General features: G+C 40.8%; 1 protein-coding gene across 2 annotated transcripts in view; it reads right to left on the bottom strand.

Annotated features, from left to right (window-relative positions):
* Nucleotides 1–13,697, bottom strand: part of Atxn10 (ataxin 10) — a 143,127-nt gene that overhangs the window by 16,389 nt on the left and 113,041 nt on the right. The gene's annotated exons all lie outside the window — the stretch shown is intronic.

The following is a 13,697-nucleotide window of genomic DNA, read 5'->3' as shown; positions in this document are numbered from 1 at the left end:
TCATTAGCATACAGAAATGCAATTGTTTTTAATGCACTGATTCTATATTTTACTTTTTGTAAAATTCATTTATTAGTTATAATAATATTGTCTAGAATACTTTAGAGTTTTCTGTATGTATAGTTCATCCCCTGAACAGACAGTTTCATCTCTTCCTTTCCAACTTGGATGCCCTTCATTTTTTCCGGCCTATTGGCTAGAACCCTCACAACTATGTCAAATAAGAAGTGGGAAAACAAGCAGGGTGGTCGTGGTGCATGCCTTTAATCCCAGCACTCAGGAAGCAGAGGCAGGCAGATCTCTGAGTTCGAGGGCAGCCTGGTCTATGCAGGGAGTTCTAGGACAGCCAGGGCTGTGCAGAGAAATCCTGTCTTGAAAAGCCAAAACTAAAGGGTGAGGGAGCATCCTTGCTTTGTTCTTCATCTTAGAGGAAAGGTACTCAGTCTTCTGCCACTTACTGTGATCAGCCTGCCATGGACTTTTACAAAGCTTTTATTATAGTGGGATAGCTACAATGCACTTCTAGTTTGCTGACTGTTGTTAACATGAAAGGCACTGAATTTTGTCCAGTGTCTTTTCTGCATCAATAGAATTAGCCATGCAATCTTTTCACTTGTTCTGTTAATGTGGTTTACCATACAACCAATTTAGTAGCCATCCCTGCATTCCAGGAACAAATCTTGCTGGATTCTTGTGTATAATCCTTTTAATATGCAGTTGAATTTAGTTTGCTAGTATTTTCTTGAAGATTTCAAGATCAGTATTCACAAGGGATATTGGTTTGTAGTGTCTCCCTGGACTACTTTATAAGGTAATGTTCCTCTCATGGAGTGAAGTAAGAAGTGTTACTCCCTCTTCAATGTTTTGGGAAAGTTTGAGAATGGCCAGTGTTAGTTCTGTCAATGTAGAAGTCACCAGGGAAGGCGTCAAGGGCAGGGTTTCCCATCTCCTGACCAGACACAGTGTACTCATCTCCATTCCTTAGCAATTTAGATACAGTTGCAAATCTCTAGAAATCATTCACTCAGGTTAATCAAATTGTAGGTATACAATTATCACAGCACCTGTCTAATTCTTATTTCTATAGACTCAGTCGAGTACTGTCCCTATTTCATCTCTGACTTTAGTAATTTGAGTCTTTTCTCCTTTTTCATAACCATGTAGACGCAGGTTACCCAACTTAAAGAACCAACTTTTGGTTCTTGTCACCTAATTTCATCAGTTATGAAAGTTGTGCATGTTAATTATCTTTTAAAATCTCTGAGAGTTAAGCTGTGGTGTGAGATAGGGTCTATCCTGGAAAATGCTCTAGGAAGCATTTGTGGAAAGTAAGCATGCCACTGCATTCTGTACATTCTATAGATGTAGTTGGTGTAACATGCTGTTTAAATTCTCTGGGCTTCCTCATTTTCTGACAGACTGTTCTACCTATTATTCATAGTTGGGTAATGAAATAGATAACCATTAAGAAAACTTTTGAGCTGGGAGGTGGTGGTGCACACCTTTAATCTCAGCACTCAGAGGCAGAGGCAGGTGGATCTCTTTGTGTTCAAGGCCAGCCTGGTCTACAGAGCGAGTTCCAGGACAGCTAGAACTGTTACACAGAGAAACCCTGTCTCAAAAAACTGGAAAAACAAAACAAAACAAAAACAAACAACAACAAAAAATCCTTTTTTCTTTATACTTGTCAGTTTTTTGGTATATTGGTATATATATTTTTAGATTCTTTGTAATCCTTTTAATTAACAACTTTTAATATTTATTTTAGTGTGCATGGGGGTGTATGTGGAGGTCAGAGGACAATTTGTTGGAGTTGGGACTCTCCACATAACAAATGAGATTCAGGGAATGAACTCTGGTCTTCAGGTTTGGTGGCAAGTGGCTTAACCTGTGCAGCCACCACCCCTCCTACCAATGAACATTTATTTCTTGTCTTTTCTTGCTACGGTAAATTTTTTATTACTATGTCTTATGCCCTTCATTGTCTTTTGTGACCCCTTTAGGGCACATTTTGTCTGATGTAACCACCACAGTTCTCATTATTTATTTGCTTACTTACTTTTTTTCTATGCTTTTAACCTTTTCTGCCTCTGAATCTACTCAGTCTCTTATAGCCAGCATAACTGGATAACATTTTCCCTACTGGTACATACTCTTGACGAGAGGCTCTCTTCGTATTTAAGTGAATAGTGGTAAGGAGGGATTCACTTTTATGCCACTTTACTATGTTTTCTGTCAGGTCTAGGACTCTCTTAGCATTAGTTCTTCTTTTGTGTGTAGTACACTTACTTTTTATGGTGAAAATTTTCAACTCTTTTTTTGAATTTCAAGGATTTACCTTTATCAATTAATTTTTTCATAGGTGCACTGGTTATTTATTTATTCATTTATTTATTTATTGCTTCCAACTTGACACAAGTCAGGTTCATGTGGGAAGAGGGGATTTCAACTGAGAAAATGTTTCCGTAAGACTGGCCTATAAGGGAAGTCTATGTGACACTTTCTTGACGGACATGGGAGGGTCCAGGCCACTGTGGGCGGTACCATTCCTGAGCAGGTAATCCAAGCTGGGTAAGCAATCAGAAGCAAGCCAGTAAGCTTTCCTCCATAGCTTCTGCTTCAGTTCCTGCCTGGGTCTGAAAGCATAAGTCAAATAAACTCCTCTCAATGCTGCTTTTGCTCACAAGCTTTCTATCAAGCAAACTAGAACATTAGATTTCCAGGTTCCATCTAGTGCCCTCTAATTTCATACTACAGGTCTCCCTTGAACATTTTCTACAAGGTCAGGCAATGAGGAAAAAACTCCTTTAGCCCATTTCTCTGGGAATATTTTAATTTCTCATGCTTGAAGACAGACATGGTGGTATTTTTGGATGGCACGGCTTTAATTCCCCATACAACACACACAATGAACATACCACCTCAAGACCTACTTTGAAGGTTTCTGATGATAAATTTCAAATAATCTTTGTTGACTGCTCTTATATGTTACAAGACATTCTTCTCCTGCTACTTCGAAAATTCTCCTTTGTTTTCCAAAAGTGTGATTATAATGCATCTAAGCATGAATCTCTTGAAAATTATTTTTGTGTGCTTGCGTGTGGCCTATGTTGTACACATATATGTATATACACATGGAAGCCAAAATCAACATTAGGTTACCTTCCTCTACTGCACTCCACTTTATTTTATTATTATTATTATTATTATTATCATTATTATTATTATTACTAGTGTGTGTGTGTATGAAAGAGTGTCTTTCACTGAACCTGAAGTTTGCAGATTTGGCTAAAATGGCTGGCTATTAATTCCCAGAAATCCTCTGGTCTCTGTCTTCTGGTAAAGGAGATACATGCAACTAGCTTTTTATGTGGTACTGGGAATCCAAGCTCAGGTGCTCACGCTTGAGCTACAAGCACTTTATATTGAGGTCACCGAGCTTCTTAGATGTTCTTGTTTTTCTCATAAAAAATGGGAAGTTTTCAGTCACCATTTCTTTATTCTCTCCCTGCCACACTCTAACATCTATTAGTCAGCTTATTCTTTGTTTTATACCCTTTGTTTTCTGTCTACCTTTCTTCCCCAACTCAGTAGTCTAAGAGCGTGGCTTCTGTAATTTGGTCATAAGGAAATAATGAATGATCATTAAATCTATGAGAATGTAATACCCTTTAACAGGATCAAACTAACTATATTTTTCTCTTTTAATATATCGGTCCTAGAAAAACAACTGTACAGAGAGTACAACACTTCCTGCTAGGAATGATGGCTTGAAAAATAAAATAGCAGTGAGTTACTATTTAACAGTTTTGAATGGCTGTGGTTTGTCAATGTTTTGTCCAGAGAAAATGACTGTTTCTGCTAAGTCATTTTAGACAAAAATCCCAGCGATTACTCAGGGTTACCTAGAACATGTTTCTTTAGGGCAATCAGCTACCCAATCTCTGAAGTGTCTTACTAAATATGTATTACTCATGGCAATGGTATTTGAGAATAGCAATTTTAACGTTACTAATTTCCTAAACTAATATCCAGCCACCTTTGTCTGAAATACAGGAAGCTAACACAAACAGTAACTTTGTAGGAAAACTGATACCTAAGTATTAATACTGTTTATGAGGGAGATTCTGTGCCAGGAACTTCTCTGCACTATATCCATCAGCAGCCATATTACTCTCCCTCTAAATTCTGCAGCTTGTCTGAAGGCAAATCTTCACCCTCTGAGATGACCGGGATGACTATGGTCACGGAACTGCCTAGGTTGCTTAAGTGGGATGACAGTACCTGTGACATTGTGTTTGTGAAGTGATTTGGAGACAGGTGTAGCACACATATCTCACCGGGCTTCCTTGTGATTGCGGTTGTGATTCTGAAAAGGAGTACAACTCACTGTATAGACAGGCTTCTGGGAACCACAGAGTAGCTCTTCAGAGGCAATGATAGCAGGCAGCCATTGCATGGGGCATTTTAGCCTTGCTACTTTTGTTAAGTTGGATATAAAAGTTCTAAAATATAAAGTTAAGACTTAAAAACTCGCCGGGCGGTGGTGGCGCACGCCTTTAATCCCATCACTCGGGAGGCAGAGCCAGGCGGATCTCTGTGAGTTCGAGGCCAGCCTGGGCTACCAAGTGAGTTCCAGGACAGGCGCAAAGCTACACAGAGAAACCCTGTCTCGAAAAACCAAAAAAAAAAAAAAAAAAAAAAAAAAACTCACTCTACTACACTATGTACTCTGCATTGTAGAGAAACTGGGAGATACGCAAAATATTTGTGTCAACATACTGAGTATATAATTTAGAAAAAGTTTCTTAAAAATAAAACAAAACAAAAACATTTGTTAGCCAGGTATGGTGAAAGAAGCCTTTAGTCCCAGTACTTGAGGGGCAAAGGTAGACAGATCTTTCTGTGAGTAAGTCTGAGGCCAGTCTGCCCTACATCAAAGTTTCCTGATCCCTGGGATGATGTAGACCTGTCTCAAAAAACAAAATATAAACATATTTGTTTTATGTGTTGGTTCTAAATTTAAAATGCCCCAGGAGAGCTGGGCAGTGGTGGCTCAGCACTCAGGAGGCAGAGGTGGGAGGATCTCTGTGAGTTCGAGGCCAGCTTGATATACAGAGCGAGATCCAGGTCAGGCACCAAAACTATATGGAGAAACCCCGTCTCATAAAGCCAACAACAACAAAAACAAAACAAAACAAACAAACAAACAAACAAAAACAACCAAAGGAAAGGTGGCCCATTTTTCTCAAAGAGCACACACCTGTCAGGATGTCCATGTCCTCTGGATTCAAAGTTCCTGTTCTGGGTGCCACTGCCAGACCAACAGCAATGCTACACGAACAGGTCTTCACTTTCCGTCTACATGGCAGTAACCCACAACCTTGTCAAGGGAGCTTGAAGGTAGAGGATACACACTGAGTGTCACTGGTACACTCTCAGCCAGAGGCCCAGTTCTTGCTCATTGCCTTCCCATAAGGCACTAGCTTTTGGTAGACAGAAAAGTTTGATCTACATTATCTCCTCACAGTAGGCAAGAGAAAGGGAATTTATAAATTCTTTGGTTCATATAATTTTTGGGACAGGGTCTCACTGTATGGCATGGGCTGGTTTGGAACTCACAATGTAGATCAGGTCGCCTCAAATTCAGAGATCCACCTGCCTTTGCCTCCCAAGAGCTGAGAATAAAGGTGGATGCCACCATGCCCAGTGAGACTTTACACCTTTAACAAACACTGATTGCAGAAAAACCGTTTACAGGTTTAAAGGAAAGCAGCACTACTAAGATTCTGGTCTTTGATGTCAATTCAACAATGGAACTAGATCTGAGTGCTGCTTACCTGCTTAATACTGAGTGCAAACAACCGGAAGAGTGCCCTCTCCAGAGCAGGAAACACACCCTAGCAACAAGATTTCCTGGTCATTAATGCGTCCCTTGAGATGTTCCTGAGGTTGGGTACAGTGAAATGTGGAAGCAGGAAGGTATGCATGTGCGATTCTTCACTCAAGGGTGAGCATCAAGTCCACAGCTCCCTGCGGTAGCAGTCTGTGAATAGCCTTTACAAACATAGCCCATGGAACCTCCTTTAAGATCACACAGGACGAGTGATTACTATGTACTATATGCTCCTTACTGGGGTTAATACAATACAGCTGTGCCCATCTCTTTCTCAAGAAAATACTATTGAAAGAAGCATGTTGTCCAAGAAGAGGGGTCTCAGGTGGGAATCTAGACTTTTCAATTAGGACAAAGGATTTACCCATGGAGTCAAACAAACTAGGGTTACCCTGCCCTACAACACACATGAGCTGGGGGAGTTCTGAGTGCAACTTCAACTCTTAAGCTTCAGTTTCCTGATCTGTAAAACTGAAACAATGATTCTTAAGAAAGCTCTTAAGAAAACTCTGCAAGACAATGGATAGGTAGGATGTGGAATGCAGAAAACACTCAGTGAATAATGCAAATATTTAAGCATGAGGTACAACAGAATGCACACACCTACAATGTGCATATTGATCACTTTTTTCATATGCATGTATCTATATATTCCTTGTTAAAATTTAGAGCATGGCTAAGTACCTCAGAAGTCCCCATATGCCTTTCTAACAATATGCATGTCCCCAGCTCCCATAACCACTCTTCTGTTTACTACCACAGAGGAATCCTATTGCACAGGTACATTTTACATCCAGTTTCTATCACTTAGCATTATGCTAATCAAATTATCAATCTCTTGCACACAGCAGTTCATTTTCCTTTACTATGTTCCATGACAGGCACAAGCACATTAACTAGTTTATTTCAACTTGAGAGTACTTAGAAATGCTACCGCTGACGCTCCTGGCACATATCTGCCACCAGACCCATGCGCACACTGGAGCTCCACCTAGATGTGCACCGCTGGCTCACAGAGCAGGTAGGCATACATGCATCGGTGTTGGCCAACACTGACAAGCTATACCCCTACCATCAGTCACTTGCTTCCCCAGCTACTGGGATGGGCTAGTGGATACAGACTTCTTACTGTAGAGCTCTCTTTAATGGCCACTGGATTTCTTTTTTGGTGAAGTTGCATGCTACATCTTTTGCCTATTTTTGAAAACTGATTTATCTTTTCTTAGATGTTTTATAGAATACTTGCCATATTATACAAGTCCAAAGTCAGATATACTAAAGGCAAATAATGTTTCAGTCTTTCTTTTACAGCTAGTGCTCCCAATTGGGGGTCTAATATCTTGTTTAGGAACTCTGTCTACTTAGTATAATCATCATATTCCCCCTCAATTCCTTCTAGAAGCTCTGTTGTTTTCCTGCTCACAGTGAGAACTATGACTCCCCATGAACTACATTGCTGAATGGTGAAAGGGGGGGGGGGTAGAAGGCATTCTGCAGCTCCCACCCCTCTCCCCCCCCAAGAGATAGCTCTGCTGAAGACTCAGTAGCAGGAGACCTGCTTCTCTCTGAATGAGGGCCTCTGGCAGTATTTCTGCACTCTCCACTTTGCTCTGGATGTCATTACTGGAGTATCAGCACTGTCTTAAAGCAATCACAGATGAAAACATACCTTTCTCATACTGACTAAGAGCCACAGTAAGATATATGCACAAGAAAACTTACTTGCTAAGGAGCTATGTGGGGTTATGTAGGGTGTTTGTACACATGACGCTATTTCAGTCACTACAACCTGGGAGGGGGTGGTAGAGACTCACGGTTAGTGAGATAGCTAGAGTGAAGAAGTGATATACAGCAAGTCTAAGTCTGTTAGGCCCTAGAGCAGACACACCTGCCACTATGCCATGTTTCCTCAGCATAAGATTACATGTTATTATTCTTATAAAGGCTTCAACATTTCTCCATGTAAGAAAATTCTATTTTTTTAAAACAAATGTCTTTCAACACAAGGGGGAGATTTAGAGATGAGATAGATTAAAGAGTGTGTGGGGGGGGTCATAAAATACATATAACAACCCAGCTTGGGCTCTCTTTCTATCCCTGTCCCCACCCAATTCCCCCAATAAAAACAATATATTAAAAAAAAAAACCCACATCAAGGACTACCGATCAAAACATAGATCAAAAAAGAATGAAAAGAAAAACATTGCAAATAAAGTTCAGCTGTTTCTATTTGGGAACAACACACAAAAAAATCCCACTTGCCACAATAAACTGACAAATAAGAAATTGACTCTGCGGTAGTGAAGCTGGAATTTTCCGATGGCACTAGCTACTCTGTCATTACTGTGGGTGACCCAAGAGTGAGTGGGGGCGATCAACAGCTGGGAGCTGGCTGGGCTTGCATCCCTGACCCAGGAGTACCCCAGTGCAGGCCTGCAGGGTTAGGCTCCCCTCTGAGCCATGGCTTTCCCCTGGCAGTGGAAATCCTTGTTAGTTGCATAAGCTGCTTCCAAAGAATAACCCACTCTGTTAGGCTGGCCTGAGCTTCCCTTCTGCAGGTGACTGAGGAAGCAGAGGTCTTTTACAAGGAGGTCTAAAGATTTCTCATGAGAAAGGATGGGCATTTATAAGCATCTCAGGCCCCACCCCAATAACTGGAGGATGCTCAGGGACACTACACAGCCAGTTTATAGTTTATCCAGGCACATTTCACTATGTATTTTCTGTGTGTGCACGCATACACACATGAATGCACACAGATAGTAGAGAAATAGAAAGAGAGCCAGAGAGAGGGAGAGGGAGAACAAGGTGTCTAAAGCTTGATTAAAAACTTGGTTAGGTTAAATGATTGGAAGAATGGATTAAACCAAACAAATTCAAAATATTGCTAAACCTAGGATAAAGAATTCATTAAACAATTGAAGAACCCTCGGGGAAAAGTTTTCTTGGGCTTGGAGTTGCTCTGCCTCCTGATTAATAAACATAAATAAATGCAAGAATCAAGACATAATAACACTTACATAGAAGAATTAAAAAGGAAACTCATGAGTGACTGTGTTTTCTCACTGAACGGGGAAGACGGGGTCAGTTTTAAATTTAATTTTGGACCTGCTAATTTAGGAATGTGACATGGGAGTTGATGCTCAGCATGAAGTTTGCCCTGAGTGTGTACAGCAATAAGAACTATGACCACACACAGGACAGTAATGACACCAGCCCAGGCCACTCCACCTACCACCTCTTGTCTGGATGGCATCAACAACCTTCCTGGAGGTCACCCATCTTTCCTAAGGCCTGGACCATGCCAGATATGTAAAAGACACTCAATAAACACTGCCAGAGACAACAGAAGAGAGTTCTAGACACCAGGAAGCCTAGGCACACTTCAACGTTTAAGTTACGGAAAAGGCAGCAACAAAGGAGACAAGGAAGAGCCACTGAAAGAAGGGAGCAGGGAAGGAGAAAAACAGAAGCCAAGAAAGGTAGTATACTAAGGGCATGATTAATTCTGATAAAATAAAGTCATAGGGCTGGAAAGACGGCTCAGTAGGTAAGAAACTCTGCTGCTCTTCCAGAGGACAGAAATTTGAGTCCCAGAACCAATGGTAGGCAGCTCACAACCACCTGGAACTCCAGCTCCAGAGGCAGTCAAAATCCTGTCTTCTGGCCTCTGTGGACACCTGTACATGCATGTACATATCCACATACACATAAATCAAAACAAGATAAATCTTAGAAATTATTAAATCACATAGATAAAGAGCAAAATATCTACCGATTTTGGCAATAAGTTGGAAATGTAGCCATTAACAAACTATGAAATTTATAAACATACTCTGTCTCTGACCCCTTTTGAAGTCTCACTGGAAAAAAAATTGGGGGTTGGGGTGTTTTGAGACAGAGTTTCTCTGTACAGCCTTTGGCTGTCCTAGAATTAGCTCTGTAGACCAAGCTACAGAGCTTTGAATTCACAAAGCTCCACTTGCCTCAGCTTCCCGAGTACTGGGATTAAAGAAGTGCACCACAATCACCTGGTATGAAAAAAAAAATTTAAAGGCACAAATGCATACATGTAAGATTTTAGAAGCTAGGGCTGGAGAGATGGATCAGCAGTTAAGAGCATTTGCTGCTCTTGCAAAGGACCTGAATTTGGTTCCCAGCACCTACACTAGGCAGCTCAGAATCACCTGTATATCCAGTTCCAGGAGTTTCAACACCCTCTTTTGCCCTCCATGGGCATATGCACACATGTGGTACACATGCCTCCTTCCCTACATATACAGATAAAATTAAATAAATACTTTTAAAAAATGTTTTAAATGCTAAAAAGAAAGAGACAAGAAGTTAACAGACAGACAACTTACTGAGCAAAACCAGGGAGGACAGCACAGAGAAGAACAAGAAAGTGATTTGAAAGATGATCCACATATACATATTCAATTACAGGTGAAAAGGGGCCCCATCCCCTAGAAATGAAAAAACAATATCTTAGGGTTTCTACTGCTGTGAAGAGATACCATGATCATGGCAATTCTTATAAAGGAAGACATTTAATCAAGGTGGTTTACAGTTTCAGAGATTTAGTCCATTGTCATCATATTGGGAAGCATGGAAGCATACAGGTAGACATGGTGCTGGAGAAGGAGCTGAGAGTTCTTCCATAGATAAGTAGGCAGCAGGAAGAGAAGCAAGCCACTAGGTTTGGCTTGAGCTTCTGAGACCTCATAGCCCACCCACAGTGACACAGTTCTTCCAACAAAGCCACACCTACTCCAACTAGGCCATACCTAATAGTGCCACTCCCTATGGACATATGGGAGCCATCTTTTTCAAACCACCACAAAAAATAACCCCTAAAAAATAAAACAAAAGAATTGTTTGCAAATTTAAGAAGCAGGTGGGCCTAGGGACTAGGGAGACAGCTCAGTCCATGAAGTGCTTGCCTTGCAAGCCTGAGGACCCAGGTTAGATCCTCAATAGTCACATAAAACGCCAGGTGATAGCACACACTTGTAATCCCAGCACGGGGGAACTAGAAACAGAATGATACTGTGCTCACTGGCCAACCAGCTTAGCCTAACTGGCAAGCTCCAGGTCCCAGTTGAGTCTCTGACTCAAACAACAAGGCAGATGGCACCAGAGAAGGAATGACACCTGAGGTTGAGACACTGAGACACACACACACACACACACACACACACACACACACACACACACACACACGGGGCAGGGGAAGTAGGTGGACCCTAGTGACTCTCCTTCATCTCAATAGAAGACTGGAAGTCAAGCAGCAGGGTAAAGAACATGGAGTACACATCAGAAACAGCTAAGAGTAGAGATAATCTTCTGGGGAAAGGGGATAAATATAAGCATAAATAGGATAAAGTCAAGTCTCTAGAGCTAGCCTGACAAAATACAATCACTACACATTTTAGCACAACAATGGAAAAGTTGGAGGCCAAAGGAAAAGATCAGTAAAAACAAAAAAAAACAAAAAAAAAAACACACTTTAAAAATCATGTGTACATGCATATGTATGACGATGTTCATGTGCAGGTCAGAGGTCAACTCTGTAGGGTCAGTTCTCTCCTTCCATTTGTATATGGGTTCTGGGGATCAAACCCAGGTTGCTAGCCTTGCATGGCAGGTGTCTTAATCCCACGAGCTACCAGCCCAAGAAAAACATTTTCAAATAAACTCCAATTGTCCTCCGACAATGAAACCACATTAAAGGAAATTCTAAAAGGAGGAGAATGAGTCCAGGCAGAGGGGAGGAGATGTAATTAATTAAAGAGAGGGAAAGCGATAAACAAATACTGACACTATACAACAGAAACAATACTTACTTGTTTATTTTTATTAATTGTGTGTGTGTTCACATATATGCCATGGTATGTGTAGAAGTCAGACAAACAGTTGTGGGTTCTCTGATACAAAGTGGATTCCAGGGATCAAATTAAGGTGGTGCTGATCCATTTTGCTGACCCAAGAAACATTTTATGAGGTTCCAAATACAGAACTAAACACAGCATAGCCAGAGCATGGGAGGGGTCTTAGTGGTCTTGGACTACCTAAGAAGAGGGAGTAAGGGACCTAAGATTGGAAGATTCTGTCATGTACTCCATTTGCTTAGGAAATAATGCCAACAGTTAACAAACGAGCTCATGAAAGTAAAAGCTTATGACCAGCAAAGGAAATAATTCATCAAGTATAGAAATGGTCTACAAAATATGAGAAGAATCTTTGCTGGGTATAGATCTGACAGAGGATTAATATCTAGAATATACAAAGAACTCTGAAAACTAATTACCAAACAACCCAGTTAACTGAGCTAATAATAAAGTGAGCAGACAATCCTCAAAGATAAAGTATGAATGGCCAATAAATATCTGAAAAAATGTTTAACACTTGTACCCATCAGAGAAATGCAAACAACAAACAAACAAAAGACACTGAGATGCCACCTCACCCCAGTGAAGACGCAGAGAAAACTCAGAGAACCACAGACACTGGTGAGGCTGTGAGAAAAAAAAAAAAAAAAAAAACCAAACAAACAAACAAAAAAACAAACAGACCCCTCTTAACTGTGGTGGGGTTTAACCAGTCCACCCACTATGAAAATCAGAATGGAGATTCCTTAAAAAACCAAGAGCAAAGCTACCAGCTGACCCAGCCATGCCAGTCCTGGATATTTATCCGAAGGACTCCAAGTCAATCATCACAGAGACACCTGCACATCAATGCTTACTGCAGCACTGCTCAGAATAGCTAAATTATGGGATCAGCCTACATGTCCATCAGCAGAAAGGATAAAGAAATTGTGGTGTATGTATAGACAGGAATTTTTCAGCCATAAGGAAATCAGGTTTTTGGCAAGAAAATGGGTGTAAATGGAGACAGTCATATTAAGCAAATTAAATCAGTTTCAGGAAGACAAGTATGACATGTTTTCTCTCATTTGTGGGCCCTAGAGTTTACAGAAACGTACAAAATCATGCATGTATATATATCACGTGAAAGTAGAAGTAGAACTGTCTACAGACACTATGTGTCCAATGAAGGCCATGAGTGCAGATCAATACAAAATCATCTGTAACCCCAGTGCAGGAGAATGGAGGTAGCAGTAACAGGCAGGTCCGTACAGCTCAATGGTCAGAGGCCTGGCCAAATCTAAGCATTCCAGGTTCAGTGAGAGACCCTTTCTCAAAAAATAAGGTGGAAGATAACTGAGAAAAACATGCAATGGAAAAGCTCTAGACTCCACATTCCACATACTTGTGCACAAATGTGTATTCCCATATACACACATACCCATGTACACATGCACTCCCCACATGAACATATACGTAACACATATACAAATAATAAAAGTGAGAGACAGTCCAATGTAAGAATGTACCAATGGCTTCATCAAGAACATGTTTTGGGTATAAGTACAAATATAACACACATAATTCAGATGGCAAGTGAACATGTTTCATAAAGGGTTCAATTTTTGCTTGTCTCATGAAGCAGGATCTTGCTAGGTAGCTAGTAGCTACCTCTGCTCTCTGAGTGCTGGGTTACTGGTGTGCACTACCACTTCCTGGCCAAACAAACATTTAGGAGATGCTCAGTCCCTTTAGTAATATACAATGGAGAATGGGGTCTGCAGTCTTAATTGTAGGGAAGTGAGGGAAGTGAGATGGCAGTACACAAGAGCTAAGTACTCAAACCATGAAGTAAGCAGGCAGTACCAAAAGGTATCTATTACAGTATATGGGGCCGGGCTGGAGAGACGGCTCAACAGTTAAGAGAGCTA

Source organism: Peromyscus californicus, unplaced genomic scaffold (assembly GCF_007827085.1).
Source record: "Peromyscus californicus insignis strain IS unplaced genomic scaffold, ASM782708v3 Scaffold_20__1_contigs__length_68692818, whole genome shotgun sequence".
NCBI classification, from domain to species: Eukaryota; Metazoa; Chordata; class Mammalia; order Rodentia; family Cricetidae; genus Peromyscus; species Peromyscus californicus.
Note: the sequence above shows the minus strand (reverse complement) of the source record. Positions and strands in the feature narration are given on the sequence as shown.